The following is a 20,137-nucleotide window of genomic DNA, read 5'->3' as shown; positions in this document are numbered from 1 at the left end:
CTAAAACAGGACCACAACCGCTCTAATTTGGCAAAAGAAATATTTCAATTATCGAAACAACACTTTTGAGGTTTGAGCGAACGCAGAATTCGTTCTTTTCTTTTAGTAGAGGTTTCCTTCAGTTGGTGGTAACACATATTCGACTCTAACTTTAGCGTTCACTTGAGCAAATTTCAGTACACTTCCCAACCCAGGGTAAGAGAATACTTGTTTCAACGTAAATAGAATCATGACGCTCACAGACACTTCTAAATCTTTGTCTACTCTATCTATTCAAGTGAACAAACAATCGAATTCTCTTACAATTCTACACTGAGCGTTTCCGGTATTCGCTTCACGCAGACACAACGCAATTGAAATATCTTGCAAGCGATAGAAACAACTCAATACTAATTACTGAAATAAAGCCGGTGAATAAACCGTTTTACTCACATACTACTCCGAGTAAAAGTTAAACGCTGTAACCACGTCATACCCATTTTTTCAAAGTGCTCCGAGCATTTAAAGTTACTCATTATACCAAAATACTGCTCATTGACACTAAATTGTGACACTGGGGTTAGAGGTAGATGCAGTGCCTAACACAAATCAACTAAAGGGTGATGTCCAAAGTACCGAACCCGAAAAATGACAACACTCAAGATTACAAGCGATCATAAACAATTTATTGTATTCATAAACGCACAGTTTCTTACATAGTTAAAGGAGTCTAAAGAAGAAACGACACTACAAAACAATAATCATGTTGCTGCAGTAAAAGGAGCGGTACATATTTTCTCCGTCTTATTCATGTTATGCTATTTATGAGCTGTGTATATTTGTCATGGTTATTGCTGTAACCTAACAGCTTGGATATTTCCTCGTCTTTTCGTCCAACTATTTAAGTTTGGTTTTACGTTGAAGACATTATCCGGCCTAGGAATTCATTTGTCACACTACTAGCAACTTTCATGATACTTTCTCTTTTATCCTTTGTAGCTGAATGCTTCTTCGCCATTCGAACTTTATTTAAGCACTTCCTCGTTTTCAAACAGTCTGTTTAGTAGGTATTTCCGTTTACTGATTGCTGCCTCTGCCGCCTCTGTATAATCCATTTCATCCTCTTCCATAAAACTACGCAGTGTTTTCATTACTTTGTTATGAACTGGATCAGTTTTAAGATCACAGTACCACTTCAGATAATGTAGATATAAGGTTCGAAGCCTCTTTCTATAAGCAGGAAGAAGCAGATTGGATGCTCGAGCCTCCGCATCTTCTTTTCGCACACCCTGAATTATGTACTCTTCGACCTGTTCCTCCCAAACTGAATTCAGATCACGAATAGCTTCCCCACGCAACTTATCCCAGGGATCACTACCATCATCCTCACTGTCACTATCTGTGCTTTCATCTTCCTCGTCGTCGTCTGTACCGTTTTCATCATCATCTTCTTCGTCGCTTTCATCTTTATCATCATCATCATCATCATCATCATCATCATCATCATCATATTCTCGTTCTTGACTGTCGTGACTTAGATTTCTTACGTGTTGTCCTTCATCTGCGTTTGCTTGAACAAAAGTATCCGGAGAATGATCTTCACTAATAGTATCTTGACTACTCATCTCCTCTTGGTTTTGCATTAGACGTTTGTGACAACCCTGCTTCTCGTGACGGTCTCTATTAAATTTTCGACTGAACGTTCTCTGGCAGAACTGACAAGGATGTGCCATAGCCTAGTTCCGCGATGCTTACTAGACGCTTTCCTCCCTTGAAATGAGTAAACCAATAAGTTTTGAGTCATTTATAAAATTGAGTCACTCAAAGAGAGCTGAGTAACTGATAATAGCCTATCATTAATCGGTACGATACTCTGGACGCTCCAGTGGTACTCAGCCTACACGAGTATTACCCGATTGTGGTACATGCTCTGAGTAGTCAACTGTTACTCATGCAACGAATGCTCTGAGCGTATATATGCTCAGGTTCCTTGTTATAGGTGGTTTTAGTGGGCAACAGAACAAGTAATGAAAAACAATTTATTGACCGAAAAGAAAAAATTATTTTTTCCAATACATGTGATGAACTCATTCAGCCAGAAAAATGTGAACATCTTCGTGGTTGCGCTATCAATCATCCAAGTCAGCGAAAGCGAGCTGAAAGACATGGCCAACCAATATAGCTCCACGTTTATTTTCCACATTTTCCAATTCGTCTATTGGGTGAAACGTTACGTGAGGTGGTTGGATCTGATTCTTTGGTACTCAGCCTACACGAGTATTACCCGATTGTGGTACATGCTCTGAGTAGTCAACTGTTACTCATGCAACAAATGCTCTGAGCGTATATATGCTCATGTTACTTGTTTCTTGATCGAAAATAAAATTTTATTTTTTGTAGCATATACTTTAGAAGAAATAGCGTTGTACAACACAATTAATTTTATTGAATAAACATGATAAATTATTACGAACGCATTTCAAAAAGAATGATGGTCCTGAATTTTACATGAAATCAGTCACTTTATCTGTTCTGGCAAACTGTCTCTGAAGCTTGGGTCTTTGCAGCTGTTTTCCATCTTTTTTCCTCATGTCCATCTCAGTTTCTCTTTGTTTGTACACCTCCCTTTGAGAATATGCATCCAAAGGCATTTCATCGCCCCTTTGAAAGTATCTGCGTATTTCCTTTTTTCTACAAGTAAAGTAGGGCCTGAACGGATTCTTTGCTGATCTTGATACCCTTAACGTGGGCGTGTCCATGTGCTTGCACAGTAGCGGTTTACCACCTTCACATACTTTGTACTCAGGGATCACACGGTCACACAGGCATTGTTGATAGCCATGGAGACTCTCTTCAAGGCAGAAGGACGGACATTCTTTGCAATTTGAACAGCGAATGTAGGCTCTACCAGAGGCGGGTTTGATCACTTCGAGATTTTGATGACAGAGTCCACGCTTTGGGTAACACATCTTTGAAGTCACTTGAAAGTGATCTGTGATGAGCACAGTCACAGTCACTTTATACAGTTTTAAAAAACCGGTTTTGGAGACAGCAACACGAGACAGGTTTAACTGGCTTAGACGAGTCGAGCCGTTTAAATGTATCTAAGGGTTGCCAGTTTTTTCTTTACAGTATAGCTTTTCTGCCGCCAACCTCTCAGCCAACCTTATTTTCACCGAAGTGAGAATGGAACCAAAGAATCAGATCCAACCACCTCACGTAACGTTTCACCCAATATACGAATTGGAAAATGTGGAAAATAAACGTGGAGCTGTATTGGTTGGCCATGTCTTTCAGCTCGCTTTCGCTGATGTATGTGATGAACTCATTCAGCAAGAAAAATGTGAACATTGTCGTGGTTGCGCTATCAATCATCCAAGTCGGCGACAACATTCATGTTTAATGATAGACAACGAAGAAGCGTGGTTCCGCTACTTCGATCAAGTTGTGGACAAAGTTGATCTTTCACGTATTAGGAGTATTGCAGAAAATGTTTGTGGTGCTCTCGGATTCAAACTCAGCGACAAATGGGAAACCTACCTCAGCGACCTGCCTAAACATCCCATTACTACCATTTACCTAACATCCTTAGAACTCAGGAGTGCCGGTGACGTCGTGCATTTAGAGGAAGTGAAAACTCGCATTCTAAACGCTATTTATTATCGTGTAAATGAACAATACTACCACTATTTCAAGGATCCGCAAAGATCAGGTTACTCCGACCAAGAACTATCGGAAGTGGAACCAACAAGGGATTACCGCACTCAGGCAAGAGAAGATCACTGCAGGGATATTGATTTTCTCGCCAATGAGATTAACAATCAACTTCGCTTTTGAGCAATCGGGAGATTACTAAGCAGTTACAAGCAATTCGAAAATTGATTGTAGAAGCTTCCGTATGCACCATGTACAGAGGAAAACTGACACAGGCACATTTGATGTGAATTTGAACAACAGTAATGATAATGATAACAATCATCATTCTCTTTGGAATGCTTGCAATAATTGTAATAATTTATCATGTTTATTCAATAAAATTGATTGTGTGATACAACGCTATTTCTATATAGCGTGTTGGAAAAAAATATTTTTTTCTTTTCGGTCAATAAATTGTTTTTCATTACTTGTTCTGTTACCCACTAAAACCACCTATAACAAGGAACCTGAGCATATATACGCTCAGAGCATTCGTTGCATGAGTAACAGTTGACTACTCAGAGCATGTACCACAATCGGGTAATACTCGTGTAGGCTGAGTACCACTGGAGCGTCCAGAGTATCGTACCGATTAATGATAGGCTATTATCAGTTACTCAGCTCTCTTTGAGTTACTCAATTTTATAAATGACTCAAAACTTATTGGTTTACTCATTTCAAGGGAGGAAAGCGTCTAGTAAGCATCGCGGAACTAGGCTATGGCACATCCTTGTCAGTTCTGCCAGAGAACGTTTAGTCGAAAATTTAATAGAGACCGTCACGAGAAGCAGGGTTGTCACAAACGTCTAATGCAAAACCAAGAGGAGATGAGTAGTCAAGATACTATTAGTGAAGATCATTCTCCGGATACTTTTGTTCAAGCAAACGCAGATGAAGGACAACACGTAAGATATCTAAGTCACGACAGTCAAGAACGAGAATATGATGATGATGATGATGATGATGATGATGATAAAGATGAAAGCGACGAAGAAGATGATGATGAAAACGGTACAGACGACGACGAGGAAGATGAAAGCACAGATAGTGACAGTGAGGATGATGGTAGTGATCCCTGGGATAAGTTGCGTGGGGAAGCTATTCGTGATCTGAATTCAGTTTGGGAGGAACAGGTCGAAGAGTACATAATTCAGGGTGTGCGAAAAGAAGATGCGGAGGCTCGAGCATCCAATCTGCTTCTTCCTGCTTATAGAAAGAGGCTTCGAACCTTATATCTACATTATCTGAAGTGGTACTGTGATCTTAAAACTGATCCAGTTCATAACAAAGTAATGAAAACACTGCGTAGTTTTATGGAAGAGGATGAAATGGATTATACAGAGGCGGCAGAGGCAGCAATCAGTAAACGGAAATACCTACTGAACAGACTATTTGAAAACGAGGAAGTGCTTAAAGAAAGTTCGAATGGCGAAGAAGCATTCAGCTACAAAGGACAAAAGAGAAAATATCATGAACGTTGCTAATAGTGTGACAAATGAATTCCTAGGCCGGATAATGTCTCAAAGTATAACCAAACTTAAATAGTTGGACGGAAAGACGAGGAAATATCCAAGCTGTTAGGTTACAGCTATAATCAGTGCAAATGTTCACTCATAGGTTACAGCAATAATCATGACAAATATACACCGCTTATAAATAGTATAACATGAATAAGACGGAGAAAATATGTACCGCTCCTTTCATTGCAGCAACATGATTATTTGTTTTGTAGTGTCGTTTCTTCTTTACCGGCAATCCCTTTAACTATGTAAGAAACTGTGCGTTTGTGAATTCAATAAATTGTTTATGATCGCTTGTAATCTTGAGTGTTGTCATCTTTCGGGTTTGGTACTTTGGACATCACCCTTTAATTGATTTGTGTTAGGCACCGTATCTACCTCTAACCCCAGTGTCACAATTTAGTGTCAATGAGCAGTATTTTGGTATGATGAGTAACTTTAAATACTCGGAGCACTTTGAAAAAATAGGCATGATGTGGTTACAGCGTTTAACTTTTACTCGGAGTAGCATGACGGTGAGTAAAACGGTTTACTCACTTTGTTTTACTCACTTTCCGTACAAACACTGTTATTTCAAGCCTGTTTGCCTACCCGTCAAAATGGCGTCGAAAACCACGATAAGGCCTATACGCAACTGCATCGAGTGTTGTCACCGATGAGCTATCCTAAGCTAGTAAGCTTTAGAGACTTAACTTTTTTTATATTGGCTTTAATCCTTATTTGACCCACAAATGACCTGTGATGCTAAAAAAAAAAAAAAAAGAAAGAAAAAAAAAAAAGAGAGACCCCGGCTCCGGCCCCGGCCCCGACAGAATTTTGAATTTATCAACAGACGAGTTGAAAACAGCATGATGATTGTAATTGGTTCTTATTTTTTTACTGACAAATTCTCCTATCTTGTCCCCATACTTTCCTTATAAAAGTACGGGGGAGAAATTATTAAGTTGTCATAAAAATTCCTCTTGCATGATCATATCCTTAATTCTCATCACCTCTGGGGTTGCATAAGCATTGATTTCACAGGGAGAGATTTGGTGTTGATCACTGTCACAGGAAAGCGTCAGATCAAATATAAAGTTTTGTTTTTTCGGGTTTACTTTTTAGCAGCGGAAAAGTTGGAACGAGAGCAAAGAATTTTTCTCGTCCGAAGAAACCCGTAGCCAATATGGTAATAGTTCTTTGAAAAGACAACGGAAACAAATGCAACGCAGGCCAGTCGAGTGAACCATTGCACTCCATTTCAAATAGCAAGCAAACTCTGCCCGTTTCACGCAAATTTGGTCTTTGGTACAGTACAGTTTTGTTGAATTACGTCCATCTTTCCATTCTTCACGAAAAGGTGCTATTTTTTAGCTCTTGACAACTTTGATTTAATATTGCGGCTCATAAAGAAGTACATGTACTGTGGCTATTTCAGGACTGAAATCACTACCCTAATATCCAGTTGAATTGAAAGTTTGAGATGTCACCGATTCGTTATACGTGAGGGGTAGATGCAGAGCACGCATCAGTTCATTCCAAACCGGGAAAGAACGAGTTTATTTGACCTGCGGCATGTCAAACGTACTTGTGTCTTCCCCATTGCAGTGTCTGGCTTTTTTTACGGTACATCGCTGCAACACTGTACAATGGGTGCAAGATATTGAAATAGGCATCAGTTTAAAAAAAATAGGCATTCTTTTTTTGAGATGGCCTTTTGTTGGATTTGAACTTTACTGTAACTTGACTGGAAAGAGAACTTCCTGATCCCACTTCTTTTTTTCCGATTCCCTGATGCAACGGCTTCGTAATGACATCTTCAAAGTGAATCGGGAAAATATATCCTTCGAAGTATCGACGTTCTTCCTGAAAGGTACTTTTCACCCATCTTGTAACAAATCTCGTAGCCTTCGTAGAAACCACCGGAGTTGCATTGAACCCAAACTCCCGACCTCATTCACTCATCCACCATTTAAGTAAATTTTGTTAGCTTGTATTGAGGTTGTCGTTGGATTCATATTTGTTGTTATAGTTATCGGAGCCTGTAACTTACGGCTCATAAATACACGTTACTTCAGTGTTCCCTTGCAGGAGGCGGTCTTGGACCAAACGACTCCCGTTATCACATACTCAAATCCTAGCGGAGTTTTTAATCCCGCATCCAAGGCTCAGCGGGCTGGAGGATGGATGGCACTAGGATGGCCACCAATACGGCCCGGGTTCGATTCCCGACGTTGAAGCCATATGTGGGTTCAGTTTGTTGTTGAATATGTGGCTTGTCAAAGGAGGTGTACTGAAATTTATAACACCCAGAATCTATCTAGCAATGGGAACAGATCTTATCGTGTATATGCGGTTGATTCTCATGCCGCCATTCGATGACAAGAGCGGATCCATGGTCACAAGATGCAATGTCATTTCACCACAAGAAATTCGTGTTCGGTTTATTTTACATTAGTAGATCCGGAAAATCTTTTCGAAGTCTCCCCAATCGCAAATCACTAACTTCGAGTTTAAGGGGGTAAAATGTATACCACAACTGTTACACTACTTCTTTTCTAGAAACAATTCTTAACTAAAAGACACATCACGTTATTAAAGCTTGAAAAAGTGCGAAGTAGCTAGAATCGACAGTAGATCATCCACCAACAAACTATATCGTCTTTATCGCCACCACTAATTCTCAGCGTCCCTTACTATTTCTGGACTGGTGGGAACTCGTGAGTGAAAATTCGAAGAGTTTTAATTTCGCCATCTTTATATGCGGCCCAACAATAAAGCTTCTTACTGAGGTACATGCTGGATGCCACAATGCCACACTCCATGACTAAATGGAAGAGCCGTGATTGACCAGCAGTTGTAAAATCAACGTAACGACTGCGATCGTAAACAGCAATCCTGGCTTTTTCAGGATTGTAATCGTCACTGGCATATCCTCTCCCATCAAGGCACTCGATGTTATCCATCAATCCTTCGTAAGTTTGCAACTTTACAATAAATCGTGTTCCGTCTATTGGGGGTGAGGGTGCATAAGCCGGACCAGTGGGTTCTAGACCAGGATTTGTCGAAGAAACACTCACGTAAACCTGTCCAGGAGGTGGGGAGTAATATGGGATAGAAACTTCTATGACGTTTTTCTGCCCTACAGCTTGACAGATGAATTTATGCCTTCCCCAGTGTTTTGTTTGACATTCTTTTCCGCAATATTTCGCAGTCATGCAGCGTTTACAAGATTTAAGAACTGTGTCGCTTCTGAAGCAATAGGCGCAGCTTGCTTTTGCGGCTGCCTTCTGTGCGTGGTTTCGCATATTTTCATTTTGAAAACACTGATTGTTGAAATTAAACAGAGCTTGAACAATATTTGGGAGTGAGATCTCCCTGTCCACCTTCAAATCACTCTGATTAGTTAGAGGGGCCTTCATTGTTTGCGCGCTATGTACTTTCTCGAAATTTTTGAAAAATTGTTTCATAAAAAGGGGTTGCAATTCATCGGGAAAGGAATAGAATTCCGCAATCCCTCGTGAAAGGCCGGCCCACAGTTATCATGAATTACATTGTTTTCCACCACACATACTGGTTTTCCTGGACTTTGTTTGCCAACCCTTATTCCACCCATCTTGTTGTTACAAATCTCATTTCCTTCGTAGTAGCCCCCGGAGTTGCACTGCACCCAGACTCCCCACCAGAAGTTTTCGAACACCATGTTTCTCTGAAAACGTACGTTATTTGCACATTGTGACACAAGGACACCATATCCCCCATTATGGTAAATCTTAGTTCTCTTGTATTGTCACAAATGGAGATGGAGAGGCCTTTGGAACTCCAGCCACAACAATGCCTACAGTCTTGTTGTCGTAAATTTCCGAACGAGTCAGTGTTAACTCTCTTGCCACGACTCCCTCCGGACAAGTAGCATCGACATGGATCCCTTCAGTATTTCCATGAACAAGGCATTCTTGCACAATTAGGCGTCCACCATCTAATACTTTTAACCCAGCTGAATGCATCGGTTTACTGCCGTTTCCACTAATATGACATTTCACTAAAGTAGCCAAGGACTTGGGTCCCCCTACTACCATCCCACCACCTTTACTGTTGCTTATTTCGCATATAACCAAAGTAGCCGTCCCGCTAACTTGAATGGCTTGCCTTTCCACGGAGGTGCACTGGAATTTGCAATTTATGAAGTCGACTTTTCCATAAGGCAAAACAACAACACCATTCTTCATCTTAAAGTTGATATGATCAATGAAACAATCATTGCGGAGAAGAAGTTGATCACTTGTTATTGTGGCACCCTCAGCATGATTGACGGTCACAAGATTAGTTTGTGAAATAAACCCACCACGGTTGGTAACGTATTCTCCACTTTGCAATAACAAAACGTCCTTCCTTGAACAAGAATTCTGATTCAGAGTAAGTGCGATGTCTAGTGTTTCAGAAGAGTCGATAACCGTCCAATTTCCATCTAGCTCCTTAAAAACACTGTAAAAAGCCTCATAACGGCGACAACATTTTTCTTCATGGTAATAGGCGATGGCTGCTGAGCATAAGGCAGGAATCCTTCTTCCAATTCCATTTAAAGCCAACGCCTTTCTTGTGTATCCTTTCCAGCATTTGGGCATAATTTTAATATATTCCTCGGCATCCCGAAGACTCTCCTCAAAACTTTCCACTTTAAGATACGCAGTTGCTCGATTTATAAACAGGCGTGGATCTGGGTCTGTTGTTCCCTTATTTTCTTCAATTGCCTGCGTGTACTTGTCAACTGCCTCCATGAAACGCCCTTCCTTGAAAAAGGCATTTCCTTCCAGACGAATCGAATCTATGGCAACACCTTTCAGCTCTTCATCATTTTCAAATCTCTGATTATCAACCGGAGGCCGAGATGAGTACAAGATAATTCGCTTTACCACCTGTGGAAGAGGCAGAGTATGAGGAAAAAGTTTTCGTAAATCTTCAAGAGTAACGGCCAAGGGATCACTCTGACACGAATCCAGAATTTGTAAAGCAAATCGTTCGGCCTCTTTGGCGGCCTCTTGATGACCAAGGACGCTTAATTGTACAGCGTTTTCATACACTACACGAGATACCTCACGAGTTAAAGCCACTGCTTTTACCTCTCTTTCAATGTCGTCATTGCCCAAAAGCGACTTCAGGTGCTGTTGTATCTCAGTAGCATGACTAGTTAACAGATATAGATGGCTGTTCTGGTGTACTTGCTGTGATATCCGCGAGAATTTGGTCAGGCGATGGGCAGTCGCGCAAGGATTGATGAAGAATTCGCGCAGCTCGAAGCAAGGACGAAGTGATTTTTTCGGTGGTCAGACTGTTACGAATTACCTCCTGAACCAGTCGATGCAATCCAAGGGAGTTCCAATTCTTCTTCTGAAAGAGTGAAAACTTGGTCAAAATTTCTACGATCTGCTTTTTCATCATGAGGTTAAACTTTTCATGACGAGGATCAACAGTGGGAAGCAGTTGATTGTTGATAAGCTCTTCTTGAATTTCTTCAGCTGACAGAAATGCAGCAGCTTCCACAAAACTGGATGCAACTTCTCCATGAGGTGATTTTCTCACGTACTCAAAGTTTAAATGCCACGTAGTGTGCACTGCCAGGCGGCTTTCAGATTCGTATTCCCACAATGGCTTTGCCCGTGGGTGTTGGCTTAGCAACTTCAACCGCTGAATTTTGTATTCCTGAAGATAGGTATTGATGGGGCATTGAAGGGCCTTGATATGCGCACCAGCTTGTTCTAAAGCAAGAGGGAGACAACCAAGTTCACGAACAAGTTCATCTAATGCCAATTCTTGTTTTGTAGCGTCAGTGACACCACTTCGGCCGACAAGAAAACTTTTTGCTTCGTCTTCTGAGAAGGCAAACACACCTACACAGCAAGATGGCTCCATACTTATAGACTCACAAACTTCCTTTGGTTCACGTCGTGTTGTTAGCAGGATGTGGCCACTTGCTTGCTTTTTCCAACGACCAGACAAAATCTTGTGCATTTGCTCAGAGAGATTCAGTTGATCGACGTCATCAAGAACCAGCAACCATGGCAATTTTCGTTTAGTGATCCACGTTAGAAGCTTAGACAGCGTCAAATCGAACGATTCTGCCAACATCCCTAACCGCAACGCCAGGTCGTTCATGGAGTTTTCCAACTTTCTGTCATCCTCCATGGATATCCAATAAACACCTCCCTCGTATTCCTGTCTATGCTTCCATGCATAGTGCGCTGCCAGGGTTGTCTTCCCACATCCTCCCAGACCGCAGATGGCGGCCATCTTCAACCCACTGTTACTTTCGAACGGAAGACACTTTTCAAGCAGGTTTACTTCTTTTCCTCTTCCTGTAAACCATTTGTTTTGTTCCGGAGCATCAAACACAACCTGTTTGAAATCATCTGAAGTGGCTAAGCTTTCTATCTTTGTTCTCAGTATGTCCAAATCTCTTTGCATAGCAACACGTTTGACTTCCAGTTCTATACAAAGGTTCTCTACTTGTTCTTGTCTTATTTTACAGTACAACTCGGATGTCCTGAGGCGTTCTTGCTGTTCTTTGTCGTTCGTACTCATTACTTACAAAATATCTTGCCTGCTCCTAAGCTCTTCACAACATGTTTTCAAACTTGATTGTTGCTCTTCCAGCGAGCGAATGGCTCTGTCAAACTCAGACTTAAATAACGAAAGAGTAGAACAAATGCTTTTTACATCTTTTTCTTCTCTATCTTTGTGCACGCCCAGCGAGTCAGAAAGTTGTTGAACCTCACTGTGAATGACGTGAAGAAGACTGTCATCAAGTGGTTTACCAAGACATAACTCAATTCCTGTGTCGAAAGATACATGAAGCGAAAGAACGTCATAAGTGTTAACGTTTATGCGCCAAAAGTTATCTTCCATCCTAGTTGTCTTCTTCACTTGTCGGTTTATTTTTCAATTTGTATTTAATCGTCGTTGTTTGCATCCCCTTTTTGATTTTCCAAACTTTGAACACAATTTCCACTATTAAGTGTACGAGTATCAAACCCAAAGAACCGCACTACTAAAGTGGTTGCCCTTTACAAAGTGACAAAAAGGACTCTCTTCTCATGTTATCATGACATCCCTCACTCTGCATGAAAGAAATCTTATATATGAACGTCTGTTTTGTCACTCAGAGTTCTAGTAAGGATATAGCAATCTCTGGGCCTGTATGTATAGTTAAGCAGTTGGGACGTTTGCACTGGCACCGGCGCAAGGTCACTGAATCGGCCCACTCCATTTAAGGACGTTCGCGCTTATTGTTTATGCGCATCTTTAGTGTGCAAGTAACGCTCACGCCACGCAATGTCACGGGCAATTCATGGTTGACGATACACGGAGGTAAACATACTGTCAGCCGACATGACAGCATTAAAAAGAGGGAAAAGAGGGAAATTCATCTCCGTTGCACAGTTTTGAAAGCGAAAACTCGACGTGAAACGATTAGACGGGTTAAGGTTGTAACAAAAAGTCCAAGAAAAGGCGCTCATACCTGCGAGTATTTCGCGCCAAGAGATTTATATATTTACTTGACTCTCGATATAACAAAATAATTGAAATGCAATACTTTATGTTGTCTATTCGTCAAACGAAGTCACCTTTAAGCTTTTTTAAGTTTTGATAGTAAACGAGAAAGTCCTTCCTTAAAAGAGAGCAATTTTATTGATCACCAATCACGTGTACAATTAATCTCCACATACCCATTCTAGCTCATTCTAGGTAAAAAAAATAAGCTTACTTCTTACATTTTCGCCTCGATTTTCTTGACATTGGTTAAACAGCTGTATAGGTTTTGAAGGTAGAATAACAATAAACAACTTAAAAGATCAGAGTTTTGATAGCACGTTCGAACGAAAACAGTGACTCGAGCGACTCGAGCAACCATTGTGAGCTGTGAATTATGGGATAGATAACCCCGTTTAGGTTCCAATGCTTCTCCGACCTGTCACACAAAAACGTGGCATTGAAAATTTGTCACCACAGCGATTACTTTCTCTAGCTTATAACTCTCTTAGATGTTCGGTGACCCCTACTTTTTTTTCAATTGATCACTTTCTTTATCGATTGTCTACGTTTTAGGAAAAAATGAAAAAAAATCTTTTAGCAGAAGTTTGATTATTTTCTATTTTTCGGTCCACGCGCCATCGAATTGCTCTTTTTTTTTTTGGCTGTGTGACGATCGCGAATGTCCTCTTTGAGGGCTACATTTAATTACAAGGATGACACCAGTTGGACTAATTTACAAAACATACACCCTTAGCTAAAATTTGACTAAAAAATTTTTTCTCCAGTTAGTCATCTTGAATATCTTAAACTTAAAACTATGGAGATCATTTTGAGTCACGAAGGCCCAACTTTTCAAAATCAGGGTATTTTTCCAGCGCTATTTCTCTGAAACGAAGTCGGTGACCCCCAATTGTTTTTGCATTTTTGACATCAATAACTTATTAGCTGACCATACCTAAAGTATGAAAAAATCTCTGGGGCAGAACATTTTCGCGCGAACGTCCTTAAATCAAATTTTATTCCAGATGGTTTTTTGTTTGTTTGTTTTTTTGTATACAGTTAAAGTTGTATAAGGCAACTCTGAAGACCATTCTCTGTCATCAAGTGCTCCATCTTTATTAAGTGACATGTACAAATCTCAAGTACGATCCAGGCTCGTTTTCGGATTCTACATTTCGTCCTCATACTGCAGGTATACTGAAAATACCAAAACTGAAAAAAATCAATAAATTTTTGTGGTTACTTAACGAATACAAAAGCTACGTTTAAGAGCTTACCATATGCATCGAGGTTGCAGTAAGCGATGATAGTTTGTTATGCGAGTGATGGTTTTGATACAAGTTACGGTAGATAGCAGTTACTGTATTACTACTATACCTTCCTTTCTCCAAAACTTGAGTTCATCCAGGATCTTCGCTTCGTCAGCAGGTGCAAAGCGCAGGGTTGTCACCAGAGCCTCCATTAGATCAAAGCAGGTATCGTAATGTCCTTCAGTCCAAGCAATGAAGTTGCAATGTGCCCATTCATTTCGAACTTGGGACCTCACGTCCTCAGCAAACCGTTTGACAGACGTGAAGGGCAACGCTCCACAGAGGACGGCCAGAGCTGCTGAAGAGTCGAAGGAATGGTCAAACGCATTGAACTGCGCCATAAAAGGCTTCATAAAGAGCTTAGCCAATGAAACTTCGTCCTTTACACAGTAGTCGTAGTGCCGTGGATGCCGATGAGTGGCAGCATTATTGTTAATGCTTCCGTAGGTCAAGTTTATTGTTGATGGTGTAATGGTTTTCTTGTGAGTAGTAAACGTCTGTTTGTCCAATCCAAAGTTTCGCACCACTTGTTGGTAGAATGGTGTCGTTTCGTTCTTTATTTTCTCTCTGAGGCATGGAGTTAGAACATGATGAAGAGCAATCCCCACAACTAACCACCGACGCTGCTCTGTGGAGGATGCTGCTGAAGAGGCCATAATAGCAGTTTTTTATCTTCTCACTTTATTTTATACCAGCTGGCTCAATGGTTCAAAGTTCTCGCTTGTTCTCAACTGGAGAGAGGGCCTACAATAATGAGAGCGTTGATAGTTAATTTTCAATACTACACCTACGTGAAACACTGCAATGCATTTTTACAACACTGGGAACAAAACGAAAGCAGGATTTCTTGCCCTTTTTCGCGAACTAGGCTGAGCCATCGCTGGAAACCTTTCTAGAGAAAAAACTTAACAGTGAACCTTGTTAGGAGAGCTAGAATAGCAGAATTCACCCCAAAATAAATAACCATGCACTCCACGAAAGGAACCTCGTGCAAGGTACAGAGCATGAAATTGTGTGGGTAATATGTGGGTCTGTGTAGTTGCTTGAACCCGAAAGTGAGGTGTCAAAAGGCGGAGGGACACAAGACGATATCGTGAGAAAATTAAAATTCTTTTACTTGTAGAGATTCTAATGTAATTTGCACATGTTAATCGCGTGTCTTGAATTAACTGTTTTCGAGGGTTTAAAAGTTCTAAATCTACGAGCAAAGGCTTTTCCGGGCTCCAATAGGTTACTGCAAAACGTGCACAACTTCTTTTCTCTCACTGCTTGGCATCGTTATTTGTTATTTTCAGTTTAAATTTTTAAAGGTTTTTAAAGGTTTGAGATGTGACGCCCGTTTTCGTGACAGAATCTTGCTACTGCCTAAGCAGCGTCTGTCAGTTTGAGTCATACTTGATCGCTCAACTGTGGTATTAACAATAATTTACCCATGTTTACCGTTCTTAGGCAAAATTAAGGAGAAGTAGAATGCCGCATTGTAAAAGGGTAAAGTGTTTCTGTGTACCGGAATCCTGCGAACAGGCCTTGAATATTTTAAGATTGTTCACATAAGACTTCAAGCTGTGGTGTAAGTACATTAATTTTTCGAAGATCCTGTTAAAAGAAGATAGTAGTGAAAGAGGTCTATAATTACTGAAAAACAGGTATCACTTTTGCGATTTTAATTTGGAGCGATATAGGAAAAAGAATACTGGACAAGAGTATAAACCGCGGGCCTTATTGTTTTGGAATGGACACTATTTTAAGTTCGATCTATTCTGGAGTCACTGGCGTAACTCGGAAGAATGAATTTAAGTGTCTTAACTATTTGTACGATGACTGAATAGTCAGCAAACCGTGACACGGCGAGGAGGTATTCGATCAGACATGAATTGTAAGCGTTTTTCCTGAAGAAAAGCTGACTGTGAGAGCACAGTCTCTTACATTCTGTTTAGTAGATGCAACTATATTAACCGACAGCGAAACCTCACAGACCAAATAAACGCACTTGCAGTCAAATAGTTTAAGGACTTTGTTTCACTCATAGCTTGCGCGCGTGTTGACAAAGCGTCCTTTGGCACTTGACATGCTTAACTGGAATTTGAAAACGTTATTTCGTTTCATAAACAGCAATGAGCTGTATGAGTGCTTACTTACCAAGTATAAATGCACTTGTTCAGCAGATTCAACACTATTCGGACTTCCTTCTGGTTACAAACTGATTCTCGGAATCTCGAAGTTGGTTTCCAACGTACTTTGACTAACGAGAACCACAACGCACTTATTTCGCTGGTTTTCTTCGTCTATCCTCTAAGGTTTCTTCGTGTTAGACTTTTTCAGAATCCTTTTGGGTCAAAATTCTCGGAGGGCTACCGAGAACCGGCCGCCGAGGGTGAAAGCGAAAGTAATTCAGTGTCTCCTGTCGCGTGACTATCTTCACGTCACTAGATCCGGGACATTGCATACATGTACCGCTTATGTCACGCCAACGTTTCAACAAAACACCAGAAACGCAGAAACGCAACTAAACTTCATTGTTTTTGTTTGAACTATGCACTGAAATATTCACTCTCCGGCCCAACAACAACGGAACCCGACGAAAAGCGAGTCAGTGGCCTACCTCGCCGAGAGAGGTAAAACTTTATCAGCAGACGGCCTTTACGGACGAACTATAGTAAACCTTAGCTGTTTCTAGTGTTTTTCAACTTCTTTTCATGTATCTTATGAACTGTTACATACGATATGTCATGTACACTAGTTTACCGTTTACCATTTTGTTTACGTTCAAATTTAAACTTGTTAGAGCCATTATTTTTTAGCGTACATGTATCTTTAATATGAACTGCCATAAACATGAGTACACGCTATGTTATGTACACTAGTTAACCATTAATCGTTTATGTTTATGTTTCAACTTTTAAGAGCCGTTATTTTTTATTATAACTCTGACCCTGAAGAAGACTAGTAGTACCAGTTGAAATATTGGCCCAAATAAATAAGCCCTTTGCCATAGTGTCAGCCCTGCAATCAGTTTGGTTTGCTTCTTATACACTCTCAATTTTTCTCCTCCCGAGAGGCTCCTTCGTAAACAAAGGAAAAGAAAAACTAAAATGAAGAAAAAGAGGGCGCAGGGGACGGCGGGAAGAGCAAGAAAAGCTCCCTTTCTGTCTTCTCCATTCCCATCGTTCCCCGCGCTCCTCTTATTTATTTCACTCTCCCTAGTCCCTTTTTTTTTTTGTCTCCACTCGAGCGCGAAACAGGCCTCTGCGGAGGAGTTAGTCTCTCACCTGCACCTGGTTAAGTGAAAACGGTTTTTCAACTCTAACCCACCTAGCTGGGGAAAAATTAAAATACTTCAGTCCCCCCCCCCCCCCCCCACCTCCTATTAGACTTAGGCTCAGTTGCCTCATCTACACAAACAACCGCTATTGCAGTTTTGAAACCAACCACAAGAGTGACTCAGAAGGTCCGGATTTAGCCCAATGACGTTTATTAATCAGTCAGCTGGAACAGGATACCCAGCTACCAACATAAGCACTGCCTAAGATTATGGTGCAGAGCAGTGAATGGAAGAAAGTCATCAAACGTGTGTGAGTGCGCTCAAGCAAGTAGTGTCTTCCTGTGTTTTTTCTTCCATGGTTATATCAGGTAAAAGGTTTGGAGGAAAACACCAAAAAGTACGGGAAACGATCAATTTCAAATGCAGCGTATAACCAGTCAAAGCGCTAAAATTAACTTTAAGATTAATACCCTATACCTTCAGAGGTGTCTTCAGAGGTGTCTCGCGTCTAAGCGATGTAGCGCGTCCAGTTTAAACTGTAGATACCTGAACCCTTATATAAAATTAAAGCTTATAGAGCTGACTATCAAACTAAACCAAGAATTTTGAATTAAAATGAAACTGAGGGGCTAATTAAATTAGCGAAAAACAAAATTCGCTTTGACTTGCAGCTTTAATAAGGTAATTCGGACGCTCGCATTTAGAGGTCGTGAAAAATTTGACAACTCATTTTATTTCAAAATTCTTGGTATAGTTTGATAGCTAGCTCTATAAGCTTTAATTTGGTATAGGGGTTTAGGTATCTACAGTTTAAACTGTACGTGCCACATCGCTTAAACGCGAGACACCTCTGAATGTATAGGGTAACCTTAAATCCTCCTCTATCACCACCGATATAGTTGCCGGATCCGAGTGAGGACCGATGAAAACATGAGCGCAAGGGATCAAAACTGTGCTTAATTTTTATTTTACTGTCAAGTAGATAACGGAATTTGACTTTTGACTTTTGACTTAGCTTCCAATGAAATAAAAATTGCTCCCGATCTTTGAAAATAGTAGCCCGATAGTTGGAACCTTGTACAATTAGAACCAGGATTACCCGGATATCCGCTACCTTGGACCAGCTGTTGCGTATCCCCAAGATTAATTTGATTATTTCGTGTACCTTATAACATAAAATTTTCGCGACACGTTAATTTCGCGATTTTGAGGTTCGCATATTTCGCGACACCTTAATTTCGCGATTTTGCGAAAATTTTGCATTTCTACTCACTTTAATTTCGCGTTTTAGAGTGAGACACACTTTGTTTCTTTGTCAATATTATTTAACATGTCCCTGAATTTGATCAAACAACTTAATCAACAATGTCCAAAGGCATGTAGTATTTGTAAGAACACCGGAACACCGGAACATCACGGAACACCCTAAAAACCCGGAACACCTACCAAGAAAACCCGGTACATTCCCCCCCCCCCCCCCCAAAAAAAAAAAAAAAAAAACACGGAACAGCGCAAAATCTCTAAGAACAAAAGACTCACAACACGTGTAAAAAAAAATAGGAAACGCAATAATAATAATCTTTTATTATTAGGAAGCTTTCGTTCACTAAATGTGGTCTTCAGAAAGGTCCTATAGAGATTAAATATACAAAAGGTTAAAGAATACAATATATAAGACAAAATTACAAAATGATAAAAACAGCAATTTAAATTAGAAGCTGAAACTACAAAGATATCATCGATGGGGTTAAAAACTTCAAATTGATAAAAAATAAAAAATGTTTCGCTTAAAAGTAGCAATATTCGGTGCATTACTGGTCTCTCTCTCTAATTCATTCCAGCCTTTTAGAGAGTGATGGCAAACTCTCTGCTTTCCCCAATTTCTGGTAACGCGGGATAATCTGAGCATGTCTCTGTTCCTTGTATTATAATTATGAATGTTACTGTTTGTTAGTAAGTTCATAGAGTGGTCCATAAGTCCATTAATGCACTTGTAGATATATATACAACGATGGTAAGATCTACGTTGTTCTAGGTTCAGCCACTTTAAAGTTACCAGGGCATCAGTAGCTGAAGAATAAAATGGCTTGCCTAGAATAATTTTTGCGGCCTTGTTCTGCAAAACCTGTAGGTCGTTCATAAGAGTCACGTTGTTCTTGTCGCCCCTCACAAGATCGCCATAATCAAAAACTGGAAGAACAAGACTGTTATAGAATAGTAGGCGAGCAGTGAAAGATAACAAATGTTTAATCCTACGTAAAAGACCTAGTCGCTGATTAACTTTAGAAATTATATAATCTACATGATCAGACCATGTGAAGTCTGAAGCCAGCGTAATCCCTAAATACTTAAACTTATTTACACTATCAAGATCGCAATCAAATATCATGGATACAGACAGCGAGGAAACATTAACTAATTTTCTGTTGCTTCCGATTAACATAGATTTGGTCTTTGAGAGGTTTAGTGTAAGTTTGTTCTCCTTTAGCCACAATGCTACATTATAAAGATCCTCATTTAATTTGCTCTCCAGCTGGTGTGACTCTTTTGAAAAGCAGTAGAGAACGGTGTCGTCAGCATACAGTGAAACCTCGCAGTGTTCAATAACAGCAGGGAGCTCGTTAATATATACAAGGAAGAGCAGCGGACCCAAGATGCTTCCTTGTGGAACACCGAAAGTGACGGGTAGAGCTTCAGATAATTCATTGTCACAAGAAGTTCCCTGTTTCCGATTACTCAAGTACGGTGTAAACCACTCCAAAGCACTGGTAGAGACTCCAACTGATGACAGCTTGGACATCAAGATTCCATGATCCACCGTGTCGAACGCCTTAGTGAGATCCAGGAAAACCGCACCGCAA

At 40.4% G+C, this 20,137-nt stretch overlaps 1 pseudogene across 1 annotated transcript; it reads right to left on the bottom strand.

The window, feature by feature from the left end:
* Window positions 1-6,596: 6,596 nt before the first annotated feature.
* Window positions 6,597-16,393, bottom strand: LOC146457266 (uncharacterized; annotated as a pseudogene). Its single transcript, XR_014858549.1, has 3 exons — window positions 16,154-16,393; window positions 14,082-14,758; window positions 6,597-12,004 (listed from the first exon to the last, which is right to left on the bottom strand). The product of XR_014858549.1 is annotated as an uncharacterized LOC146457266 (transcript).
* Between the last annotated feature and the right edge of the window lie 3,744 nt (window positions 16,394-20,137).

This window comes from Pavona decussata, unplaced genomic scaffold, assembly GCF_977016875.1.
Source record: "Pavona decussata unplaced genomic scaffold, jaPavDecu1.1 SCAFFOLD_244, whole genome shotgun sequence".
NCBI lineage: Eukaryota > Metazoa > Cnidaria > Anthozoa > Scleractinia > Agariciidae > Pavona > Pavona decussata.
This window is presented reverse-complemented; position numbering and strand designations above follow the sequence as displayed.